The sequence below is a fragment of the Staurois parvus genome, unplaced genomic scaffold (genome assembly GCF_062004578.1).
Source record: "Staurois parvus isolate SC_StPar_1 unplaced genomic scaffold, SC_StPar_1.0 ptg000272l, whole genome shotgun sequence".
Classification (NCBI taxonomy): domain Eukaryota; kingdom Metazoa; phylum Chordata; class Amphibia; order Anura; family Ranidae; genus Staurois; species Staurois parvus.
The window spans coordinates 3,685,526-3,697,410 of record NW_028318068.1 but is presented as its reverse complement, the minus strand read 5'-3'; the positions used below and the strand labels follow the sequence as shown (position 1 = coordinate 3,697,410).

Sequence of the window (11,885 nt, the reverse complement as noted above, 5' to 3'; positions counted from 1 at the left end):
CACTGTGCTGTGAACACCCTGCACCCATGAATGACATGAATCAGGAGCAAAATTGGGGATGATCGGTGCAGCGGTGGGGACAGTTACAAGCAGCGATCTCCCTGTATGGCTTTCAATAAAGCAGCTGGAAGCCGTGGGAGGGAGAAGAGGAAAAGTGACTTCCAAGTGGCTATTATCCATCAGATTTCTCTTTGTGGGCCCCCCTGTGTGCTCCTCAGTGCCCAGCCCCTCCCCGCCATCCTGCACACCAATAGGAGAGAGGGAGGCCGGATGTGCTCTGCCTCCTCCTTTCCCCTGTTCCCCTGTCCTCCCCAGAAGATGTGTGGGTGGTAAATTGTATTTAGAGCAGCCAACAGCTCTGTAATGCTTCTGACTGAGCCAGTGAGGCAGGGGCCAGCCATGTAAGTCCAACCTTCCTCCCCTGCTTCCTTCCTTCCTCCATTCCCTCTCTCCCTTCCTCTCCTTCCTTCCCTCCTTCTTTCCTCCCCTCCCTTCCTTCCCTTCCTTGCTTCCTTCCTCCCCTCCCTTCCTCTCCTCCCTCCCTCCCTTCCTCCCCTTCCTTCCTTCTTCCACTCCCTTCCTTCCCTTACCTCCCTTCCTTCCTTCCTTCCTTCCTTCCCTTCTTCCACTCCCTTCCTTCCCTTACCTCCCTTCCTTCCTTCCCTTCCTTCCCTTCCTTCCTCCCCTCTCTTCCTTCCTCCTTCCCTTTCTTCCTTCATCCATCCATTCCCTCCTTCCCTCCCTCCCTTCCTTTCATCCTTGCTTCTCTTCCTTACCTTTCTTCTCTTCTTTCCATTCTTCCTCCATCCCCTTTCTTCTTTTCTTCTTCCATCCCCTTCCTTCCCTTCTTCCCTTGCCACCCTTCCTCCATCCATTTCCCTCCTTCCTTCCTTCCTTCCTTCCTTCCTTCCTTCCTTCCCTTTCCTTTCCTTTCTTCCCCCAAATCTCTCTCCCTTATTTTAGTTTTTTATTTTTACTTCCCTCCACTTAAAAGATTTCAGTTTGTCGTTCAACTGAGTTGTACAGTTTATAGGTCACATAAAAGGTGGAAAAAGTTCTGAAATGATTTATCTTTGTCTCATTTTTTTACATCACAGAAACCTGACATTTTACCAGGGGTGTGTAGACTTTTTATATCCACTGTACTACCCACTGTCATACACTCCACAGTGTACATTCCCTATTTAACATTATCACATTCTGCTCTATGCAAGCCATCTCAGACACTATTTAACCACACCCCTTTTAAGCCATACCCATTTTAAATGCAATTTAAACCACACCCACATTTCACCACGCTGCGCTTTGCACAATGCATTTTTTCTTTATCACTGCCTAGGACCCACTTTTGATTTTGCACACGGGCCCACTGATTTCATGATACACCCCTGGGTTTAACCTTAAACTGTGTAGGGAGTTCTTCACTGTCAGTGGAGTAAGGATGTGGAACTCACTTCCACAATTGGTGGTGTCAGTGAGTAGCATTGATAGTTTACAAAAAAAAATTTTAGATGGGCATCTTAGCAAACACAGTATATAGGGATATGGGATATGATTTTTTACCTGAACACACACACACATAGATTAAACTGGATGGGCTATTGTCTTTTTTCAACCTTACCAACTATGTAACTAGGTGTCAATTAGTCAGAGTGTGTAGTATGGTGGGTGCAGTAAAATGAGCTGGAAATTATATTGTTCAATGGGCTGTGAGCACCCCTTTGGGAAGAATACTCTTAGGACCGGAAAAGAGAGAGAATTAGAAGAAAGCATTTTAATTTTTGGGAGCACCAAGTCACTTAATTTACATGAATTGTGTTACTACCATGTTGGAGGAGTTATTGATCATTTTTTCTTTCATTCTTTGTTATGGAACGCTTCACAAATTTGAGTATCATCCTTGCACAGGGGCCATGCTAATCTTCTCTGTATCATTCCGATTTTAGTGTGTGCTGCCGAAGCAAGCACAATATTGATTGTTTTACCGTTTCTCACTGGAATGTCTGTTTTGCTTATTTTCTTTGGGAACGTTCAAGTTCTTTAACCAAACTTGGCTGGACATTCTTCTGTTGCATGCTGGGAGGATGGAGTGAGAGAGGCATTCTTAGCATCTGAGGGGGCTTTCTTTAGGCAGCAAGGGTTTGTACGCCTGGTGTCCGTTCTATCTTAGGAAAAGGTAAAGTGAGTGCTGAACTCTACACTCATGGGATCTGCCTGAGTTCATTGGAATAAAGGACTCCTGTTTTGTTTGTAGAAGGAACTGAAGGAAGTCAGCATATGGACTGCAGATGCTTGTCCTAGAAGAAGGAGCTCCTCTCCAGTAACCATGCCTGTGTTAAAGTGAGTTTTGTGAGTCACAAGAGAAGGCCTTTTTTGTCACTTGCAACTGAGCAGAACCATGTAATCATAGAAGTGGAATTGCCCAGCCATGACAATAAGGGGAGCAGTTCTTCCACTTGGTTTGATACATGAAATTACAAGGGAGAGGGTACAAGACCTGTCACCCTGCACAAACCGAGAGAGCAGCATTGACTGGTCCGTACATAGGAAGCCCCTGCACAGAGGCTTTGTGTTTTATAATGCCTGATTACTACTCAAATGAGGATAAAATACAGAATTGACATCAAATATTAAGCAAGAATGTGTGTCTCCTGTATTTTGACAAAACCTTGCTTAGTTTCTGGTTTAGTTTTAATAGAGCTCAAAGCATTCATAGGGCAAGCCACCGACTGCACCTGCGCACATCTACGGACTTGTTTAACAGCCTGACCAATGTGAAGTGGCACACAGAGGTCTACTGACCAGCCCTTTGTAATCTGGGGCTTACAGAACAATCATCTATAATAAAATATCGCCTGTCCTTTGCACCAACATCCCAAAATTCATATAAAGATCAAAACTGGATTACTTGGAATTGAAGAGTGTACTATGATGAAGGAATGATCTATAAAACTGAATGATGACCTTAGATTGTTTTTAAAGACTTTTGTTAATCTGGACCTTTTATGAAATGTAATAAAATATTGATTTTACTCAGACAAGTGGTGTGTTCCCTGGTACCAGTAAAGTTCGACATTTGCTTACAGAACAATATTTATTAAGAGGTAGCAGAAACATTTATGTCTGCCTAGATACCATCAAATTTGGTAACTATTTACCCTCGTTTGTGGCTGGGCTTGGAAAAAAAGCCTGTTTACTCGCAATCCCTATGCAAACTAACAGAGGAATTCCCCTCACTTTGGAAAGGTTTCCTCTCACTTCCCCAGGACACGAAGTAAAGAGAAATCTTCCCAATGAGACAGCCAAAAATAACGTGACCCACCTGATGGCAAGGGTTAGCTGTTCCTTTTGCTTAGAAGATGATGAATAAGGTGATACAGTTTACTAATCTTACTTTTTTCTCCTGCAGACTTCCTTCTATTGCCTTGCTGGTCTGACCTCATCCTCTACAATGCAGAAATAGCAGTCCTGCATTGTATATGTTGGAGGACTTCCTAGTGCCTGGGTTGTTAAGCCAGTTACCAGGTCTACAGGGAGTCCTCCAGCTTAGCAGGTTTTTATGGAAGGTGAGCTGAAGCCTCATCTCATCCTGCTGGTTCCACAGTACAGACACTTAAAGGCACCACTTACCAGGCCCCAGCCTAGATAGGTGTACGCGCACTTTTTCTATTCAATTACTACTTTGGTTATAGATTCAATTTATGGACAGTCATGTCCACACCTGGGGCCAATGTGACATGGGTTCCTAGATGTCTTGGACTGTGTTCTGAAGGTACCATCTTGTTCCCTGCCTCTAACTTACCCCTGTTAAAGGCCACCATTTTTAGGTACTTATGGCAAAGACCACAAGAAGGCAAGGTAATAATGCGGATTATGTAGCTTTCAATCAATAATTTTAAAAAGTTTGTACTTTATTATTGTAATACCCTCCAGGTTAGCCAGCTAGGCTGGTTTGTTTTTTTCTTTTTAGGCAGAGGCTGTGTAGCAGCCAGGGATGAGTCAGCCTGTGAGTGAGGCAGGAGTTCACCTCAGGACACATTAGGGAGTTTCTGAAGGTCAGAGCTTCTGGAGCCCTCCCACCTCTCCAGAAACCTGAGAGCTTTCTAGAGGAGGGGTAGTGGAGGGGAGGAGGCTCAGATTTGCATGCTTGAGGGACCTTGGCCAATCCCCTAGCAGGAGCCTGGGAATGGTGACCAAGACAACTCTTAAGTATCACAGAGTCTGTGAGCAGTCAGGGAAGTGTCAGGTGGAAGATGGGCTGAAAAGAAGTCTGGAGTGAGGAGTCTGGGAGGGGGCCCTAGGGAAGAGAGCCCACCTGCAAGCAGGATTCTAGAATGGAGGACAGCCTGTGAAGCAGGGAAGGAGCCAGCCCAGCATAAGGCCTGAAGGCAGCCATCAACCCACCAAGCAAACAGCGAAAGACAGAGTGAGTACTCCTATGCCCCTTGAGCCAGATAAGGGGAGAAGGCGGTCAGGTGTAACACCCAACTAGTCTTTATTTGGGACTGTTCTAGAACTACAGCTCTTGGGCCTCCTTGCCCAGCTATACCCTCAGGCAGCTGAGTGAAGAGGAGGATTCATCTGGGGTCTGAGGAAGTACACTGAAGAACTTTGGATGCTCTTAGAGGACAGACTATTTTTGTCCACATTTTTGTACACAGTTGCCCTAAGTTGTCCTCAAGTTTTCAGTTGCATCCCGTATACTCCTAGATCCCATCAAATTTGCTAACTCCTTAATAAAACAACAAAACAAAAAAAGGACTGTTTACTGACTCCAGTGTGCAAAGTGTGGAAGAAAATGCATGTTGCCTGGTTGTGTAGAGTTGCAGGGGGACACAAAACTCAGCGACTCCTAAGGAATAGTGCTACATTATCAAATCACAAATTACAATTAAATACCAACAAATATTACCACCTTCACCTTTTCCTAAAAACAAAATGACGTCATCTAAAGACCACCACCCCTCAATCTCAAATTGCCAGGTCCAAGGTTTTCCCCATTTGTAGGCTAAACATACGTGTAATAACAATTCTACTTCCATCCATCATACTGTAAGGCTTCACTGCTGTGCCCAACTGCCTGCCGGTGCACATCACTTAAAGGCATTCCCATCTTTCTACTTTTTTGTTGGATGTAAACTTGAGTTACATAGTGAACTAAACATTTTTGCTGACCAAGTACACCCTTGGTTTTTCACATAAAGGTCCCAAAGACATGGACCTACAAAATTCACACATATGGCAGTGCAACATTCCCAAGGCAAGGCATAAGAAGCTTCAAACATTTGAATACAGTTCTAGAACTGTCCATCAGTCAGGTGCCATAGGAGGGGTGCTATCAGTGAGATGCTGCAATACTCACATAGTTGCTTTAGGACAGGTTCCCAGCACGGTCTTCATTACCAACCTTTCTTTGGCTAAGGACCTAAGGCTTACTCGTTGCCAAAAGGGAAAAGCGTATACATGTCCATCTCTTATACTTTGCCCCAGACAAACATTGTTCCAGCTATTCCTGCTAAAAGTTTTTTACTGTACACTTCCACTGGCTGTCTTTTGGCAGGGGATTTTTTTTATGAAAAAGGTACCAGGGGCATCTCATGGGGCCCCCTACTGACCCCGGGCCCTCGGGCAGTGCCCGAGTTTCCAAATGGTCAGTCCGCCCCTGCTTCCAGGACTACTTGTTCTCCTTTAGATTGAACATAGTTCTTAATGACATTGGCTGTATGTTTGGGGTTGTTGTCCTGCTGCAAAATAAATTTGGGGCCAATCACATGCTTCCCTGATGGTATGCCATGACGTATAAGTATCTGCTTGTACTTCTCAGCATTGAGAACACCGTTGATCCTGACCAAATCTCCAACTCCATTTGCAGAAATGCAGCCTCAAACTTGCAATGAATCTCCACTATGCTTCACTGTTGCCTGCAGATACTCATTATTGTACAGCTCTCCAGTCCTTCATGAAAAAACTTCCTCTTGCTACAGCCAAATATTTAAAATTTTGACTCATCAGTCCTGAGCACCTGCTGCCATTTTTCTGAACCCCAGTTCCTATGTATTCATGCATAGTTGAGTCACTTAGTCTTGTTTCCACATCATAGGTATGGCTGTGCTGTGTGTGTGTACTGCTGGACATCTTCTGATGTCAAAGGGAATGATGACAATCATGACAACTCATGGGGCCCCTGGGCAATAGGGGATCATGGGACCCCTGTGTCCTTGCCCAAACTCAAAAAAGCCTATGGAAAAGGTACCAGGGGCATCTCATGGGGCCCACTACTGACCCCAGGCCCTCGGGCAATGCCCGAGTTTCCAAATGCTCAGTCCGCCCCTGCACCTGCCTAAAACTTTTGCACATTACTATAGATATATATATATACTGTATATTCAAATCATTTTACCAGTAAATACATAACTTTCCAATTACCTTCTTAACCACATGCCGCCCAGCCACTGTAGAAATACGGCGGCTGGGCGGCACGGCTGGGCAAAAGCACGTTTTAAAAACAGGTAGGGGGCGTGCGTGAGGCGCGCCGCCGCCCTACCTGTCCCGCCGATCACAGCCGCGGATGTCAGTCGCCGGGTCACAGCCGGTCGTTACCGGCTATGTCCTGGCGATCGGCGGCAATCGCTGACAGAGAGCACAGCTGCAGTAGCTGTGCTTTCTGTTAGTTCCCTGATAGCTCCAGGACACGCTTATTGGGACAGAAGAGTTTCTCTCTCCCGATCAGCGGTGTTCCCTGCAATACACACCCCCGCCCCCTATTAAAACACCCCCCTCACACAGTTAACCCTTTCCCTGAATAATAAACTTAACCCCTTCCTCCCCAGTGCCATTAGTACAGTGTCAGTGTTTTTTTTTTTTTGCACTGATCACTGTATTGGTGTCACTGGGGATGTCAGTTAGCCCAAGTCAGTACCCCCCAATGTCAGAATGTCCGCCGCAGTCCCGTAGTCCCGCCAAAAGTCGCTGATCGCCGTCATAAGTCACTGATCGCCGCCATAAGTCGCTGATTGCCGCCATTATTAGTATAAAAAAAAACTAAAAATCTCAGTATCTTTCCCGCCATTTGTAAACACTATAACTTTCACGTAAACCAATTAATTTACACGTATTGGGTTTTTTTTTTAGCAAAGACATGTTGCAGAATGCATTTTGGCAGAAATTTATGACTAAATTTGATTTTTAAATTTTTTTTTACTGGACATGTTTTATAGCAAAAAGTCCAAAATATTGTTTTTTTTCCTCAAAATTGGCAGCCTTTTTTTTTATAGCGCAAAAAATAAAAATCGCACAGGCAATGAAATACCACCAAAAGAAAGCCCAATTTGTGGGAAAAAAAAGGATGTAAATTTCATTTATGTACCGTTTTGCATGACCGCGCAATTGTCCGTTAAACTAGCGCAGCGCTGTATAGCAAAAAAATGGCGTAAATTGCAGTATTTATACCATAGTTTGTAGACGCTATAACTTCCACAAAAAGCAATCAATATACACTTATTGGGATTTTTTTTACCAAAAACATGGAGCAGAATACATTTTGGCCTAAATTTATAACCAACTTTGAGTTTACTATATATTTTTTATAGCTGAAAGTAAAAAATATTGTTTTTCTTCCAAATTTTTGGCCTTTTTTTGTTTATAGCGTGAAAAATAAAAAGCGCGCAGGTGATCAAATACCACCGAAAGAAAGCTCTATTTGTGTGAAAAAAGGACGTAAATTTCATTTGGGTGCAGCGTTGCATGACCGCGCAATTATCAGTTGAATTAGTGCAGCGACGAGTAGCAAAAAGAGGCCTGGTCATTAAGGGGGGTAAATCCTCTGTCAAGTGGTTAAGGCACAGCAGCTTTTTTCTACCCCTTTCCTGTCACCTCCTGAACTATGTGTTTTCCATAATCCTCCTGGCCATGTAGTAGAGAAAAAGAAAATCTCTCGTCCTTTGTGGTCGCTGAGCTTTCTTTCCAAAAGTTCAAATTTCTGCATAAGGGACTTAAGAATGTAATATTTTAACATTCTAAATGGATGATGGGTTCATGTCATGTGGCAATTTTCATAGGAAAAGTTCTTAAAGGTGTTCGGAAAACTTTCTCTAAAATGGAGCATTAAATTATTAAATTGAAGTCAGTGCAGGAGACGTGGACAGCTGAATCCAGTAGCAGAGCCCTCAGTGGAATTCTCGGTTTTTATACCTGTTCAGCTGTTACATTGTAATTACAGATCCAACCTCGGCATAGAGAGAGGCTAAATAATCCCTTCCTGTTCCAGCAAGAATCGCAGCCAGGTATCCGAAATATTGGATAGAGCAAATCCCCAGATTAGACCCCATCCCAGCTGTATGACGCGGAGCGCGCTGAGAAATCTTTACACCTAAGATGACTTTGCCGGGGTGTCTTCTCCAGCCGGTCTTAAGAGATTTGCTCCACTCCAACATGAATATGAGATTTTAACCCCTTGTGACCAAAAACAACAGAGAACAAGTAGCGCATAGAAGAGCTGTTATGGTGGCCAAACACGTAAAGTTCTAGTCGAACGACACTTCACAGAATCATATAATATTATAGAATCTATAAATTAGATAAAAGGCAAAAAAAAGGACCAATTTAGGAAAAAAAAATCCCCATAATGTGTAAAATATGTTTTTTTTCCTTATGAACACTAGCTCCATCTAGTGTCCGTAAAGCAGTATTTTCCTGAAATACCGTATTTTCCTGAAATACCTCAGTGAGGAAAATACTGCATTATGGCTGACGTTGACATATGAAATAAAAATATTATACATGCTGTGGGGATTATTTGTAATGGCTGTGGAAATGCTCAGACATTTGAACAGCAGAGCCTGCTGGTAGGAGGAGAGAGCAGAGAGATAGAGAGATGGCTTCATCAGTGTGCTGCATCTCCTTTCACTGTCCAGTCATAAATGGAGGTGGGTCCATGACTGCCTAGGCTCAGAAGAAGTGGACTGAATGATGCTGGCTGTCATTCAACCTGGAAGACTGAGGACATCTACTGGTGAAACAGAAGTACTGCTAGGGACAGCTCCAGGGGGCAGAAGTGGATTAACCTCCTTAGCGGTAATCCCGAGTGTAGCTCGGGGTAAAATTTCTATACCAAGAGCGGTAACCCCGAGCTACACTCGGGCTTACCATGCGGCGTTGCTCTGGGGGTCCCTGCAGCACTTACCTTGTCCTTTGCTCCCGCGTTCTGTCCCCTCCAGCGTCCCCGGCCATCTCCTCCGGCCGATGCCGGCATCCGGCTTCTGTGTTCCGGTCCCTGTGAATTCGGGACGTACGGGCGCCGGAACCGGCGGGAAATTTGAATTTTTTAAAAAATGTCATTTTTGCTGTCATTGCTATTTCAACCCATTTCACATAAATTTTGTCCCTACTGCTTTGTCCTGTGCCCTGCCTGCATTTTGAATGTTCTTTCTGCCTGGAAACTTAGAAAAGTCCATGGCGTCCAAAAAGCGTCCCTTTAGGTCAAAATCGGTTTTAGACCGGCTAGAGAACAGCGATAGTAAATCAGAACCACTTGCAGAATTGAGTGATAATGATTCGTGGGGGAAATTCCTCATCAGACACTGAAAACGATTTTGCGACTTTGCTCAGCGATGTGCGAATTTGCCTCTGTATTTCAAATTTCAGTGTTTTTGGTTTGATTATATTATTGAATTAAATTTATTATTATTATATTATTATTTTTTATGATTATTTATTAAATTATAATTTATGATTTCGTGTTTCAAATTTTATCATACCCGGGATGTTTACTAGACTCTTGTTCATACAGATTTCAGTGAGTTATTCCTAAAAATTACAGGCCTACAATAAAAAAAACTACATATTTCCATGCAAAAAAATGGTACCGCTTTCAGCACAAAAAATCGGAAAGAATCATACCGCTAGGGAGGTTAAATGATGCTGGCTGTCATTCAACCTGAGACTAAACCCACAACAGTAAAATCTGTCTATTAATCAGGGGTTAATCCTCTGCATTGTGTAAAAAGGTTTTTTGATCCTGTCTTCTCTGATCATCCCCTTCTTTTACTGTTCCCAATCCATTTGCTGAAAGAACAGAGCCTTAGGGGTGATCTGCACATGCTCCTTTTGTGTATTGCTAGAGAGTTTTTTTTTTTCTTCAGAGAGTGCATGTGATCAGCACAGGGCCAATCAGACATAGTGAATGCAGGGTTCGGGAAGGCTGGATATAGTGATTGCAGGGTCCTGGAAAGCTGGATACAGTGAATGCAGGGACCGGGGAGAGCAGATATAGTGAATGCAAGGTCCGGGAAGAGTGGATATAGTGAATGCAGGGTCCGGGGAGACCAGATATAGTGAACGCAGGGTCCGGGGAGACCAGATGTAGTGAATGCAGGGTCCTGGGAGACCAGATACAGTGAATGCAGGGTCCGGGGAGACCAGATGTAGTGAATGCAGGGTCCGTGGACACCAGATGTAGTGAATGCAGGGTCCGTGGAGACCAGATATAGTGAATGCAGGGTCCAAGGAGACCAGATATAGTGAATGAAGGGTCCGGGGAGACCAGATATAGTGAATGCAGGGTTCGGGGAGACCAGATATAGTGAATGCAGGGTCCGGGGAGACCAGATATAGTGAATGCAGGGCCCGGGGAGACCGGATATAGTGAATGCAGGGTCCGGGGAGAGCAGATATAGTGAATGCAGGGTCCTGGGAGACCGGATATAGTGAATGCAGGGTCCGGGGAGACCAGATATAGTGAATGCAGGGTCCGGGGAGATAAGATATAGTGAATGCAGGGTCCGGGGAGACCGGATTTAGTGAATGCAGGGTCCGGGGAGATAAGATATAGTGAATGCAGGGTCCGGGGGGACGGATATAGTGAATGCAGGGTCCTGGGAGACCAGATATAGTGAATGCAGGGTCCTGAGAGACCAGATATAGTGAATGCAGGGTCCGGGGAGAGCGGATATAGTGAATTCAGGGTCCGGAGAGACCAGATATAGTGAATACAGGTTTCGGGGAGACCAGATATAGTGAATGCAGGGTCCTGGGAGACCAGATTTAGTGAATGCAGGGTCCGGGGAGATAAGATACAGTGAATGCAGGGTCTGGGGAGATCAGATATAGTGAATGCAGGGTCCAGGGAGACGGATATAGTGAATGCAGGGTCCTGGGAGACCAGATATAGTGAATGCAGGGTCCTGAGAGACCAGATATAGTGAATGCAGGGTCCGGGGAGAGCGGATATAGTGAATTCAGGGTCTGGGGAGACCGGATATAGTGAATGCAGGGTCCTGAGAGACCGGATATAGTGAATGCAGGGTCCGGGGAGAGCGGATATAGTGTCCGGGAGATAAGATACAGTGAATGCAGGGTCTGGGGAGATCAGATATAGTGAATGCAGGGTCCAGGGAGACGGATATAGTGAATGCAGGGTCCTGAGAGACCAGATATAGTGAATGCAGGGTCCGGGGAGAGCGGATATAGTGAATTCAGGGTCTGGGGAGACCGGATATAGTGAATGCAGGGTCCTGAGAGACCGGATTTAGTGAATGCAGGGTCCGGGGAGATAAGATATAGTGAATGCAGGGTCCGGGGGGATGGATATAGTGAATGCAGGGTCCTGGGAGACCAGATATAGTGAATGCAGGGTCCTGAGAGACCAGATATAGTGAATGCAGGGTCCTGAGAGACCAGATATAGTGAATGCAGGGTTCAGGGAGACCAGATATAGTGAATGCAGGGTCCTGGGAGACCAGATATAGTGAATGCAGGGTCCGTGAAGACCAGATGTAGTGAATGCAGGGTCCGTGGAGACCAGATGTAGTGAATGCAGGGTCCGGAGAGACCAGATATAGTGAATGCAGGGTCCTGAGAGACCAGATATAGTGAATGCAGGGTCCGGG

The 11,885-nt window shown here is 44.9% G+C and overlaps 1 non-coding gene across 1 annotated transcript; it reads right to left on the bottom strand.

Annotated features, from left to right (window-relative positions):
• Positions 1 to 1,863: 1,863 nt before the first annotated feature.
• LOC149459151 (U6 spliceosomal RNA) lies at positions 1,864 to 1,968 on the bottom strand. The gene has a single exon (XR_016313343.1). It is a non-coding gene; the product is annotated as a U6 spliceosomal RNA (small nuclear RNA).
• Positions 1,969 to 11,885: the final 9,917 nt, after the last annotated feature.